The sequence below is a fragment of the Macaca nemestrina genome, chromosome 6, assembly GCF_043159975.1.
Source record: "Macaca nemestrina isolate mMacNem1 chromosome 6, mMacNem.hap1, whole genome shotgun sequence".
NCBI classification, from domain to species: Eukaryota; Metazoa; Chordata; class Mammalia; order Primates; family Cercopithecidae; genus Macaca; species Macaca nemestrina.
Genome location: NC_092130.1, coordinates 2410596 through 2422823, shown reverse-complemented (window position 1 = coordinate 2422823; position 12228 = coordinate 2410596).

Sequence of the window (12228 nt, the reverse complement as noted above, 5' to 3'; positions counted from 1 at the left end):
AAAACCTTCCTGAAGATGTGAAGTGCAGAAAGAGGTGAGCACCTTTCCAGGTCATCTTGGGTGCCACGAGTCACGCCCCAGCCCTGGCAGAAGAAGCATTAAGGAGGAGGAATGTTTTCTGTCGCCCACCTCCGCTCTCAGTTGGTGGCTGCCCTGCATTGCCCTGAGAGGAGGGTCGGGCTCCCTGGGCTGGCTCGGGCTTCCGGGTCACGTTTCTCAGCACAGACCTCCTTAAAGACAGGAGCCCCTTTGAGAACCAGTGCCGTCCCCTGATGTCCACACAGAAACCAGCCCCTGAGAAGGTCTCCTGCACTTTGACAAAGTCACCTTTCTTGGCACGACCTGCCAAGCAGATGGAGGCAGTGAGGTTTCACTGCCCTCCCTAATGACAGACAAGCTTTTAGGGGCTGTGGGAAAGGAGCTGGACTCTTTTAGTCTCACTGGTGCCTGTGTGCAGAATGGGTCAAGCATGAGGGGCTAGTTACATTGTCAAGGGGCCTTGAAGACAGCAGCTCTGTCCAACGTTGCTGTTGGCAAACAGCGGGTGCAGTGGTCCCATCAGATGCTCTGGTGGGGTTCTGGCCGGGAGTGGCCCTGGTGAGCAATATGTCAAGGGAACGCTGATTGAACAGAATGTGGAGGCCGAGTGGTCTGCAGGAATTGTGGTTCTTGCTGTTTCTTGAGCATGCTCCTTCCCCATGCCATGTACACACTTTAATAGGGAACAGCTGTGTCCAGCAAAAGAGGAAAGGTGGGTGGTGTTTCAGTAGCAATTGTTTTTACTGCGATTGCACCACGGAGGCGTCCCATCGCCATTGAGATTGATTCTGCCTGGAAGTGAAAGACAAACTGCTTGAGGTCTGGAGGCTTGGGGATCAGGGCTCGGTTAACATTTCTACATGGAGATGCAAGATGGAGACTCAGACTTAATCTAAGCATAAATGGCCCTGGGAAGGATGTAGCTTAATGCCTATTTGTGATTGTCCTTTGCACATATGCTCAGCCTAGCAGAGAACAGAGAAACATTTTAAAGAGGCTATCTGGGTGTGTCAGGCAGTGACACCATTTGAGCAGGGATCTAAATCTCTGGGTTCACCTGTGTCTGGTCCCTGTCAGGGTCAAGGGGCCATTTTGTCCAGCCCCCTCATCTGGGAAAGGCCTTTGGGTTCCTCAGGATGCTCCTTGCTGCAAGTAACACAACCAGCTTAAATCACGAGGAAATGCATCAGCTCGCGCACCCGGAAGTCTACAGCTGTGGTGGCCACGGAGCTTAACCGCAGCGCCAAGGGCCCTGCTGTCTGCCTAGCATCTGTGCCCCAACCAGGTAGAAGGATGGCCAAAACACAGGGGCACTGCCCTCTCCCAGAAGGGCTGCTGTCTTCCCTGTGGTCTGTGGGCCAAGGCTGGGTCATTTGCCGAACCAGTTGCTGACAGGCTGTGGGTGAAGGGATGACTGGGACAAACCTGGATTAAGCATCGCATCCACCCCAGTGCCCCCAGCATTGCCTTCTGTCTTTATTTCCAAATCAGAGTATTGCCTAGTACCAGGCATCCTCCTGCCTGGCGAAAGAAGCTTTTCCCATGTGACGCAATATTTGTATCCCATTCCTGTACTATCATCTGTAGAGCGTGCAGAATTCCTTTCTTTTTATGTAAATCCTGTAGGTAACTAGTGAAGGGCCCAATTATATTACATTATGGGGATCTGTGTTCAAAGCCTTTTCTAAGCCTGTCTGGACACTTTCTTACTTCCTAGATTTTGAGGAACGCCATTGGTGGTCCCAGCCCAGGCCTTGCTAGATCCCCGGGATCCCTGGCCTCTGGGGCTTCATTGCCTTTAGGTCACCCTCTTCGTCAATGTCCTTCCATCCAGTCCAGCCTGACCCTTCCCAGTTCACAGGATCAAGGGTGTGGGCCTTAAAGACACCGAAGCTTCTGGCTGGGACTTCAGGGCCATGATGAAGCCCTAAGATGAAGATCCTGGTGGGAGGAAAACTGTGGGTGCAGGGCTAGGGGCCTCCGACCATCTCTACAGCCTTGGGGACCCCACTTCTCCTCCAGGAGGGAGAAGGGTCCCTCCTCTGGCTGGTAGGCGCATCCTTCTTCACTGCTCCTGCCAACAGCTCCCAGGGGTCCTTCTTCCTCTGCAGAAACACTGAGACTGGACACAAATGCCAGGACACTGAGAGTGGGGCTCCTGGAGGAACCGGTCGCCTCTGCTCCCTGCAAAATGGTGTCCCCTTCCTCTGAGGGTGCCAAGAAAAAAAAGAAAGAAACAAAGAAAATATATGCTTGTATCCTTTTGGTAATTTTTTTAAAGTTTTTTTTAAAAACGCACTAAGTCGTCCCCGTGCTCGGTGTCTCTTCGGCTCTGGCTCTGGGCCACCCCTCAGGAGGAGAAGCCTTTTCTCTTCATGCTGACCCGAGGCCAATCCTTAGGGCCGGTCCCTGACCCCTCTGCTTCCTGGGCAGTCTCATCCTTTCCCACAGGCTCGAGAGCTGGCATGCCGATGACTGCCCACCGGCGGGGTTCACCCTGCCGGTAAATGCAGCTCCCCCAGCCACCTGCATCAAGATGTGTCAGAGCCTCACCGACTCGCCAACCCAGAACCGTCCCATCTCCAGCCTGGCCCAGCCCTGGCCCAGTCCCCTTGGGCTCAGCATCCAGCGTCTCCGCTCTCCCTGCAGGCACCCAGCCAGGGACCCGGGGGCATCTCGGTTCCCTCCATTCCTTTTTCCCCACATGAAAGCACTCTCCAATCCGCACCTCCTCCCTTCCACCCTCTCTACCCCAGCCTCGATACCCTTCCCTGACACGATGGAGCACCCACAGGACCACCCCCGTTGGGCACTAGATGCCTGAAATTGAGCCCGTGGGCTCAAGTGACATCCTCTCCTGCTAGTCAGATGGGGGCGGCTCCAGGACGGCACCCCTCACACAGTGACCTGCACACAGCATGCATCTTCTCATGCCTGCCTCTGTCTCCTCATTGGAGCGGGCTTGCACACCTCCCTCCCAGTCTTGAGCAAAGCTTGAGCATGGCTTGTATTTGTTTTCAACGGAGGGTAGATGCGAGTAGCCCCTAAAACAAGTTGGTGGCTGAAAGTGCCAGTGTTCTTTGGAATAATGAGGCCCATCTCCTAACTGGACAGCTCCTTCCCCACCCTGTGGGCGTGGCTGTCCTGGGTAGCAGGGGGTCGGGTTTCCTGGGGTTGCTGAGAGGGGAATTCCGCCAGGGCTTATTGGCTTAGATGATTTCAACTCCCCTTTCCAGTCGTGTGCCCTTGGGAAAGTTAACCTCTCGTGCCTCAGTTTCTTAAAGTGTGTATTGGGCATGATAATACCTCGTCACAGAGCAGTTTTCAGAATCAAATGATGTGGATTTTTTTTTGAGACCGGATCTCACTCTGTTGCCCAGGCTGAGTGCAGTGGCGTGATCACAGCTCAGCGCAGCCTCAACATTCTAGGCTCAAGTGATCCTCCCACCTCCACCAATCAAGTAGCTGGGACTGCAGGCATGTAGCACTGTGCCTGTCTAATATTTTATATTTTGTAAAGAAAGGGTCTTGTTTTGCTGCCCAAGCCGGTCTTGAACTCTTGGGCTCAAGCGATCCACCTACCATGGCCTCAGCAAGTGCTGGGATTGCCGGTGTGAGCTACCACATGGCTGAGAATCAAATGATTGACCACATATGTGGGGCTCACAACTGATCCTCACAGAGTGAGCACTGGTACCTTTGTAGTATCGCTCTCCATCGCTTCCCGTACATGGCTGGACCCACAGTGCAGTATTGGGCCAGAAACACAACACTGTGGACGCTGGAAATTTGCAGAGTGTTTTGACCATGGCCTTTTTCATGCCATCACTGACTTTAGAACCAAACCCTGACTGTACTGTAGGACACTAATGGCAGGACGCCAGGGTTGACTTTGGACTGGTGACCTCGCCAAAGTCTTGCAGAAAATATGGCAATTGACAAAACACAGCCTGGCACATAGTAGGTGCACAGTAAATATTTGTAGAACCAATCAAACAAGACGATTTCCAAAGGTAGATGCCATGAAGGAGATAAAAGAGGCAGGTGATATAGAACACGTGTGACGAAGGTGGTGGATGGTGGGAGGGGGAGGTTTAGGCTAAAAGCTAATCAGAGAGAATTTCCCGGGGAGAGTGCCTTACACGGGGAGCACCTCAAGCAGACGGACGGCACGTGCAGAGGCCCTGACACGAGAAAGAGGTTTCTGTGCTCCAGGAAAAGCAAGAGCAGTGCAGCAAGAGCGTGGTGAGAACAGGAGAGAGCAGGAGGGGATGGAGTGAGAGAGGAAACCGTCGAGGAGGCAGGGACTTGTGGGTCTCAGCCAGGGGGTTGCATTTTGTTCTAAGCAGAGAGTTTAAAGTAGAGGAAGGAAGCAAGATCATGCTCACTGCAAAATGCCCTGGGAACTAGGAACTCTCACTGGGACACTGGTTGAGGGGTCCCCAGCCCTCTTCTCAGGAGAAGGATCATGCACGTTTCTACCCCATGACCACCCTCATCTGCCCAAATCAAAGGTGACGGGGTCAGCTGGACCCTGCAGTTTCGTCTCCCACTGGATCAGAAAGATGCCATCATTGAGCAGCTCTGCAGGTGAATTAGCCAAGGTCTTCACAAACTGCCTCCCCGAGCCTCGTGACTGCCCGCAAGGTGGAACCGCAGCACCCCACTTGCAGGTGAAGAGGCTGACACTCAGGGACGGCAGCCCCCGAGGGTTCAAAGGCAGATCGAACCCCTAGACTCCAACGCTCACCCCATATGGGGGTGTCCAGAGGCTTCTGAGACCCTGGGCCTTCTGGGGTCCAGCATCTTCCCGTGAAGCCCCCCTCGGCCTGGAGTGGTCATGGAGTCATTCACTGTCACTCACTAACTCAAGCATCCTATCCTAAGTGATGCATAAGGGGCTGCCCACTGGTGGCCCACAGGGTTTTATTTTTTGACTCAAATTATTCGCTAAGATTTAAAAAAGCAAAAGATGGCCCATGAAAACATGTAGCTCTGGCTTCCATGGAAAAAAAAAAAGCCCAACTCGCTCCTCTGGGCCTGCTCTGCCACGGGGCATCCCCAGGCTGGAGCTGAGGGCCTCCAGACCCTCACGTTCCGCACACAGCCACCTTGCCCCGGGCCTGTGGCCTCCAGCCCATGTGCTGCAGAGCCCAGCTCTGCCTCATTGGATGGAGAAGCCGGGACAGGGGTCCCTGCATGGCTGGGGCAGCCCAGGGGAACCTCTGTAGCCCAAGGCTTTGCATACCCCGTCCCAGGCTTCTCTGCTGTCTCACACGGGGACCTCTACGATGGCTTCAGCTGCTAGAACTTTCCAAAATGCTCCTTTTCCTATCCCCACGTAGCACCAGTGGCCCCCTGCTACCCATTAAGAGGTCCTGCTCTTTGGCTGCAGATAGGGACCATGACCTGAGGAAGAGACCATCCCCAAGGTCCTCCAAACCTAAGTCTGGAAGCACAGGCTGCTGGGAGGGAGGACGGGAAGGCAGGAGTGCGGGGTGGAGGGGAGTGCCATGGGAACACTGTCATCTCAAGGCTGGGGGACTCCCCAGCAAATTGATGTGAAAGGGAACAGAAGCCAGTTCAGGGTGCTGGATGGGTGACTTCTCCAGGAGACCAGAGGCGAGAGTTCACTTGCACACGCCTGTAAACACACACTCACACCACGGCACACACATGTGGTGATGTACGTGCACTAGCAGGCATGCAGACACACGCCAATCTGCAGCCCGCAAACGCCCACAGACCCAGACACGCAGACGCACGCTCCAGAGCCCACGCAGTGCCCCGGCCTCCCTAATTGCATTTCTGAAAATGAGAAAGAGGAAATCGAATGACTTTGAGGCGGCTGCCGTTACCCCATGGCGATTTCCCATCTCCGTTCAGAGAGGCCGCAGCAGCAAGGCTGTCTGGAGTTCCATCTGAGCCCTGAGACTCCTTAGCAACCCTCAGCATGGGCCACACTGCAAGCTCTCTCTGGCCTCGGCCAGCCGGCCTGCTGTGGATGGGAGCTGCCAGCTCGCCTGGGGCTTGCAGTGATGATAAGGGCCACTGACCTGATTCTTGGGGCAACTGAGGCCCCAGTGTCTCTCTGTTCTCAAAAGGCACCCCAGAGCCCGGGACCACAACATTTCCCAGGGCCCCTGCCCCACGCTTGGTCCTATAGGCACTAGGACCCTGTGCCTATAGGATGAGAAGCTGCTGCCCGGAAGATCCCTTCCTATGGGCCAGTGCCACAGTGCGTTCTCCCCCTGAGGCTCTTCCCATCCTGAGCCACTCCGCAGATGCTGTGATTGGAAGCTCCCCCAGACCCCTTATTCCCCACGGCGGCTCAGACACAGCCTAGACAGGAGGTTGCTGTTGGCCATAATATTGTCTTCAACGATAGAGCAAATCGCATTATCAGCCGCACTGTTACCTTGGAGGTCAACCGAGACCCTGAGATCTTCCTCATGTAAACATAGTAAAGCATGTCTCCCGCACCCACACTGGACATGGACGACGGGGGCTTTGAACTGATTACAGGTGTCACTGCTTTCCCTCTATCGGTTTGAATCTGTGATGATGAAGTGCACAGCTGAGAAACAGCAGAGTCCCCGGGCCAGGTGGCTCCAGGGAAGCCCCATCCCTGGTCTGAATGACTGAGCCCCATCCCTGGTCTGAATGACCGAGCCCCATCCCTCGTCTGAATGACCAAGCCCCTATGCTCCTGCATCCTCCTGGACACAAGAGAGACAGTGGCTGGACCTGAGAACTGTAGAGCCAGGTGGTCCTGGACAAGCCATCCCTGCAGAGGAAGACCCTCAGCCCTGGGATTAACAGGGAGTGAGAGGTAACTTGCTTCAGATTCATCAGAGGTTTGCAGACAGTTCTATCCACCTGACACAGGGCAGCAGGGAAACAAATGTCTCCGAAAGGCCTTACTCTCACTGGAAACTGGGATCTGGCCTTGCTCGGTCCCAGGTCTCAGCCTCTGCCCAGGCTGGACCCTGACCCTCCATCTCACTGGGCCCCAGGCTGTGGCCACAGTAGGCCCCAGGTGTCAGCTTTGCTGGATCATGGACCTCAGTCATGCAGAACCCTAGGCCTCAGCCTCACTGGACCTTGGCCTTGCCAGGCTGTGGACCTTGGCCTCACTGGACCCTGGACCATAGTCTCACTGGGTCTTGGTCTTGCTCGACCCTAGAGTTCAGCCTTGCTGGACCTTAGACTCTGGCCTTGCTTAACCTTGGACCTCAGCCTCACTGAACCCTAGACCATGACCTTATTGGACCCTGGACGTTGGCCTCACTGACCTTAGACCTTGGCCTTGCTGGACCCTAGACCTCAGTCTCACTGGACCTTTGACCTTGGCCTTGCTGGACCCTGGGCCTCGGCCTCCGTGGACCCTGGACCTCAGGCTCACTGGACCCTGTAGACCATGGCCTTATTGGACCCTGGACCTTGGCCTCACTGACCTTGGACCTTGGCTTGCTGGACCCTAGACCTCAGTCTCATTGGACCTTGGGTTATAACCTTGCTGGACTCTGGATCTTGGCCTCACTGGACCCTTGGCCTCAGCTTCACTGGACCATGGGCCTCAGCCTCATGGGATCCTGGACCTCGACCTCACTGAACCCTGGATCTTGACCTCACTGGACGCTAGGCCTCAGCCTCACTGGACCTTGGCCTTGCCAGGCTGTGGACCTTGGCCTCACTGGACCCCGGACCATAGTCTCACTGGGTCTTGGCCTTGCTAGGCCCTAGACTTCAGCCTTGCTGGGCCTTAGACTATGACCTTGCTTGACCTTGGACCTCAGCCTCACTGGACCCTAGACCATGACTTTATTGGACCCTGGACCTTGGCCTCACTGAACTTGAACCTTGGCCTTGCTGGACTCTGGACCTCGACCTCACTGGACTTGAACCTGGGCCTCGCTAGCCACTGGGTGCTTGCCTCCGATTCTCCAGCCCCTCCGCAGGCTGCAGTCCTGCCATGCACGCTCGTCTCTGTGCTGCCAGCACAACTCCAGTCTCACCCTCTCCTCTTCTTGGGGAATTTGAGGCTCCTAAGAAAATGCTTTCTGCAGAAGGCCTACTCCACCAGGCAAGCTGCTGTCCTAGAGAAAAAATAAAAACCTCCCAGCCTCACTTATAACAAACTTGGTCTGTTGTGCAACTTTGCAGTACAGAATGTACATGTGCCCAATCTCCCCACTGTTGCATAATTTTCCAGCTGTTTTCAGGACTCTTTCATCCCTCGTCTGGCATATTTCACAAGCCATATATAAAAATTATATATATGTAAATATAAAGATGAGCATATGTGTGCGATGAAACGACAAATGTGAAGTGAGGGGAAGGAGGTAGGGGACCAGGACTTAGCAAAAAGACGGATGAAACAAGTGTAAACATTTTGAATGCCACCTTCTAGACGTCTGGGTGAGAAAAGGAAGTTGGACTCCATTTAAATTTAAAGTGAGACATTGGTCCAATAAAATCGATTTCAAACTTGGTGCTATGTGGCTTCCCTCTTCTCCAGTAGTTTTCTTTTTTTCGTAGTCACCCTTAAAACCCCATCCTATTTGTTACAGAAATTCTGTGTGCATCTTCTTGCCAAATGTTTCTTAATGTAAGCTGAGATGGCCCACATGGCAGAGAAAGGCCACATCCTGGCAAATCCCTGCATCCTCGTGCCCTTATCATGACCCTTCACAGAGAGAAGCTCAGCACTTCCTCCTGACAGGAAACCCGGGTCTCTGCTGGTCCTGCCAAAGTCACCTGCCACGAGGGAGGTCACTCTCTTTCTGGAAGCAGGATCTGCCCAGGATGGCTGGGCCTGTGACGGGGAAGCTGCTCAGCTGCTGAGCAGAGCGACCTGCAGGGCCAGACGGGTCACACTCCAGGCCACAAGCTGGAGGTTTGCAGGCAGAATCCTGCCCATGGGTGTGTTTGGCTGGGACAGCACAGTCATTTTTAAAATTTGAATTAGATGCACGTTAAAAACTAGGTGCTTTCAGATTAGAAATCTAGATTCTTGGCTGAGCACATAAAACTGATAAAATAAAATGTCCTGACAGCACTCCAGCCTGGCAGCAGGACCAGGGGCTCAGAAGGGGGTGCCTATCCATCTCAGATCCCTTCTCACCTGTATCAGTTAGCTATCGGCACAGGAGTACTACCTGGCCACCTACCCCAGGGAACAAGAGCCATCCTCGGGTCACAGCTCTGCAGGTCCAGGCTGCAGCCGGGGCAGCTCAGCCACATGTCAGCTCATGTGGAGCCCAAAGTGCTGGGACAGCAGCTCCTGGGGAAGCCCATCTCATGGAGGAGGTCAGAAGCTTCCAGAAAGATGAGCATAAAGACCTCATGCTTAAGGTCCGGGCTCCAATCCAGCACGCCATCACTTCCGCCTGTGTTCCATTGGCCAGGAGAGATGCACGCCCAGCCCATCGGGAGTGGGGTGAGGAGGGACACTTCATCCTAGAGGGAGAAGCTGCAAAGTCACACAACAGTGGATGTGGAGGAGGGATGTGTACTGGATTGAGCAGGGTCCTCCAAAAATGCAAAAATGCAAATCTGGAATCTTAGAAAGGGATCTCATTTGAAAACGGGCTCTTTGCAGATGTAATTAGTTAAGAGGAGGTCACAGTGGATCAGAGCAGCCCCAATCCAATATGATTGGTGTCTTTCTAAGAAGTGGAGATGCAGAGACACCGATACACAGAGAGAAGGCCGTATGGTGACAGAGACAGAGATCAGAATGATGCCACCACCAGCCAAGGAACAGCAAGTGTTGCCAGAGCTATAACCTGAATTGTGCCCCCTTCAGATTCACATACTGAAGCCCTAACCCCTAATGGGACTGTATCTGGAGACAGGGCTTTTGGGAGGAGATTAAGGTCAAATGAGGTCACAGGGGTGGGGCCCTAATCCAATAAGATTGGTGGCCTTATAAGAAGAGGAAGAGATATCTACCTCCCTCATTCCCTCCCTCCCTCTCCCTCTCTCGCTCTCACTCTGGCTCTATCCATCACCTGAGGACACAGCAAGAAGGCGGCCAGCTACAAGCTGGGAAGAGAGCCCTCACCAGGAACTTGGTTGAATGGCATATTGATTTTGAACTTCCTGCTTCTAGAACTATGAGAATAGATTTCTGTTGTTGAAGCACCTCTATGACATTTCAGTGGCAGCCCAGGCTGACTAGTGCAGCCAGCAGTCACCAGAAGCCAGGAGAGACACACGGAACAGACTTTCCCTCAAAGCCTCCAGAATGAGCTAGCACCTTGATTTCAGACTTCTGGCCTCCAGAACCGTGAGAGTCTATTTCTGTTGTTAAAGTCAATTGAGTTTGTGATCATTCGTTACGGCAGCTCTAATATAGGATGGGTGAGGAATTGGAAACAATAAGTAAATGTACCACAGACTGTCCTCTTGGACACAATTACTCAAGAGGCTTCCTGCCGTGGTTTGAATGTGGCCCCTACAAAATTCTTGCATTGGAAACGTAATCCCCAATGCAACAGTGTTGAGGGATGAGCTGTGATAAAAGGGGCTTGTGAAAATCGGTTCTCTCTCTTCTGCTCCTCTTCCATGTGAGGACACAGGAAAAAAGCCCCCATCAAATGCTGGTGCCTTGATCTTGCCTTCAGAACGGTGAGAGAATAAATTTCGGTTCTTTGTAAATTATGCAGTCTTGGTATTCAGTTACAGCAGCACAAAATGGACGAACATATGCCTGCTCACAAAATATACTCACTCCATCCTAAGACCCTGAAAGACTTAACCACTCATTATTCAAGCTTGAAGACCAGAATCCCCCATCCCACATCACATCCAGATGTGACTTCTCTTGCTCCAGAGACCTGTGGAACACAAGGAGAAGTTATGTTCACCCCTCCTACCTTCCATGCCTCACACACACCCCACCAACACTCCCATTCAAAGGAGGGAAGGACAGGAAGCCCATAGCAGGACAGGAAGTTCATAGCAATTCTTAAACCCTGTTGGAAAAATGTTGCCAGGTGCTGCTCCCCTGTGGGTTGGGAATGTACTGGGATGAGGCTCCAGGTTCACCCTCTGGGACTGGACCCTCAATCCATTGTTTTCTGTGGCTGTTTACTCTCTAGGAGATCCTTCCTTTCCCATCCTTCTCCTTGGTCACCTCTGAGAAGGACCCTGGAAAATATGCCCTTCATGGCAGCTGAAGGATCTTCTTCTGCCGTGGGTCTTGTTCATAAAATGTCAGTGGCCCGCAAATTTTTTTTCCCACATTAAATACTCTTAGTCTCTTTTAGTCCAGCCTGGTGAGCCTTTGTCAAAACAGCTCTCTCAAAAATGATGTATTTCCTATGTGCTGAATGCTGTGTGTGCCAAAAGCCATATTCACAATTTATTACAAGACATGCCTCTCTCTACACTTAATTGCAGGTACTGTGAGCCCCCTAAGCTGCTTCAGGACCCACAATTGATCTTTCTAGTAACTACTAGGCACCATTTAATTCCTTCAGAGGTCTTCACACAAGGTGTGACAGCTGCACCTTTAATTTGATTTTTGCCCCCAAGCTATATCTTCATTGACTTGAATTTTCTTCCGGACTGTATCTTAAGTGGGAAATCCTTTATTGGATGGAGAGATTGGAGATTATAAATAGTTTTCTTGACTGGACACAGTGGCTTACACCTGTAATCCCAGCACTTTGGGAGGCCAAGATGGGAGAATAGCTTGGGTTCAGGAGTTCAAGACCAACCCTGGCAATATAGCGAGACCCTGTCTCTACCAAAAAATTAAAAATAACAAATATTAGCCAGTCATGGTGTCACATGCCTGTCGTCCCAGCTACTTGAGAGGCTGGGGGTGGTTGATCGCTGGAGCCTGGGAGGTCAAAGCTGCAGTGAGGTATGGTCATGCCACTGCACCCTAGCCTGGAAGACAAAGCAAAACCTTGTCTCAAAAAACAAAAAAGAAAAAAGAAATAGTTTTATTTTCCAACCCAGAAAGTTCCAGAATTTCCAGGCTCTCTTTTCCCTCTCAATTCTTCTTAACAAGCAGCCAGTGTTTTCCTGCGATGTCTGCTGTTTGTGGTTCCACATCAATTGTGAGCAGCAAAGGCCAGCGCATGCCTTCAACATCCTACCCGGACACACCCAGCCCAAGGCTGTGAGTGTACCAAGTACCTTTTCTAACCTTCAACTTACTGCAAGTGACAG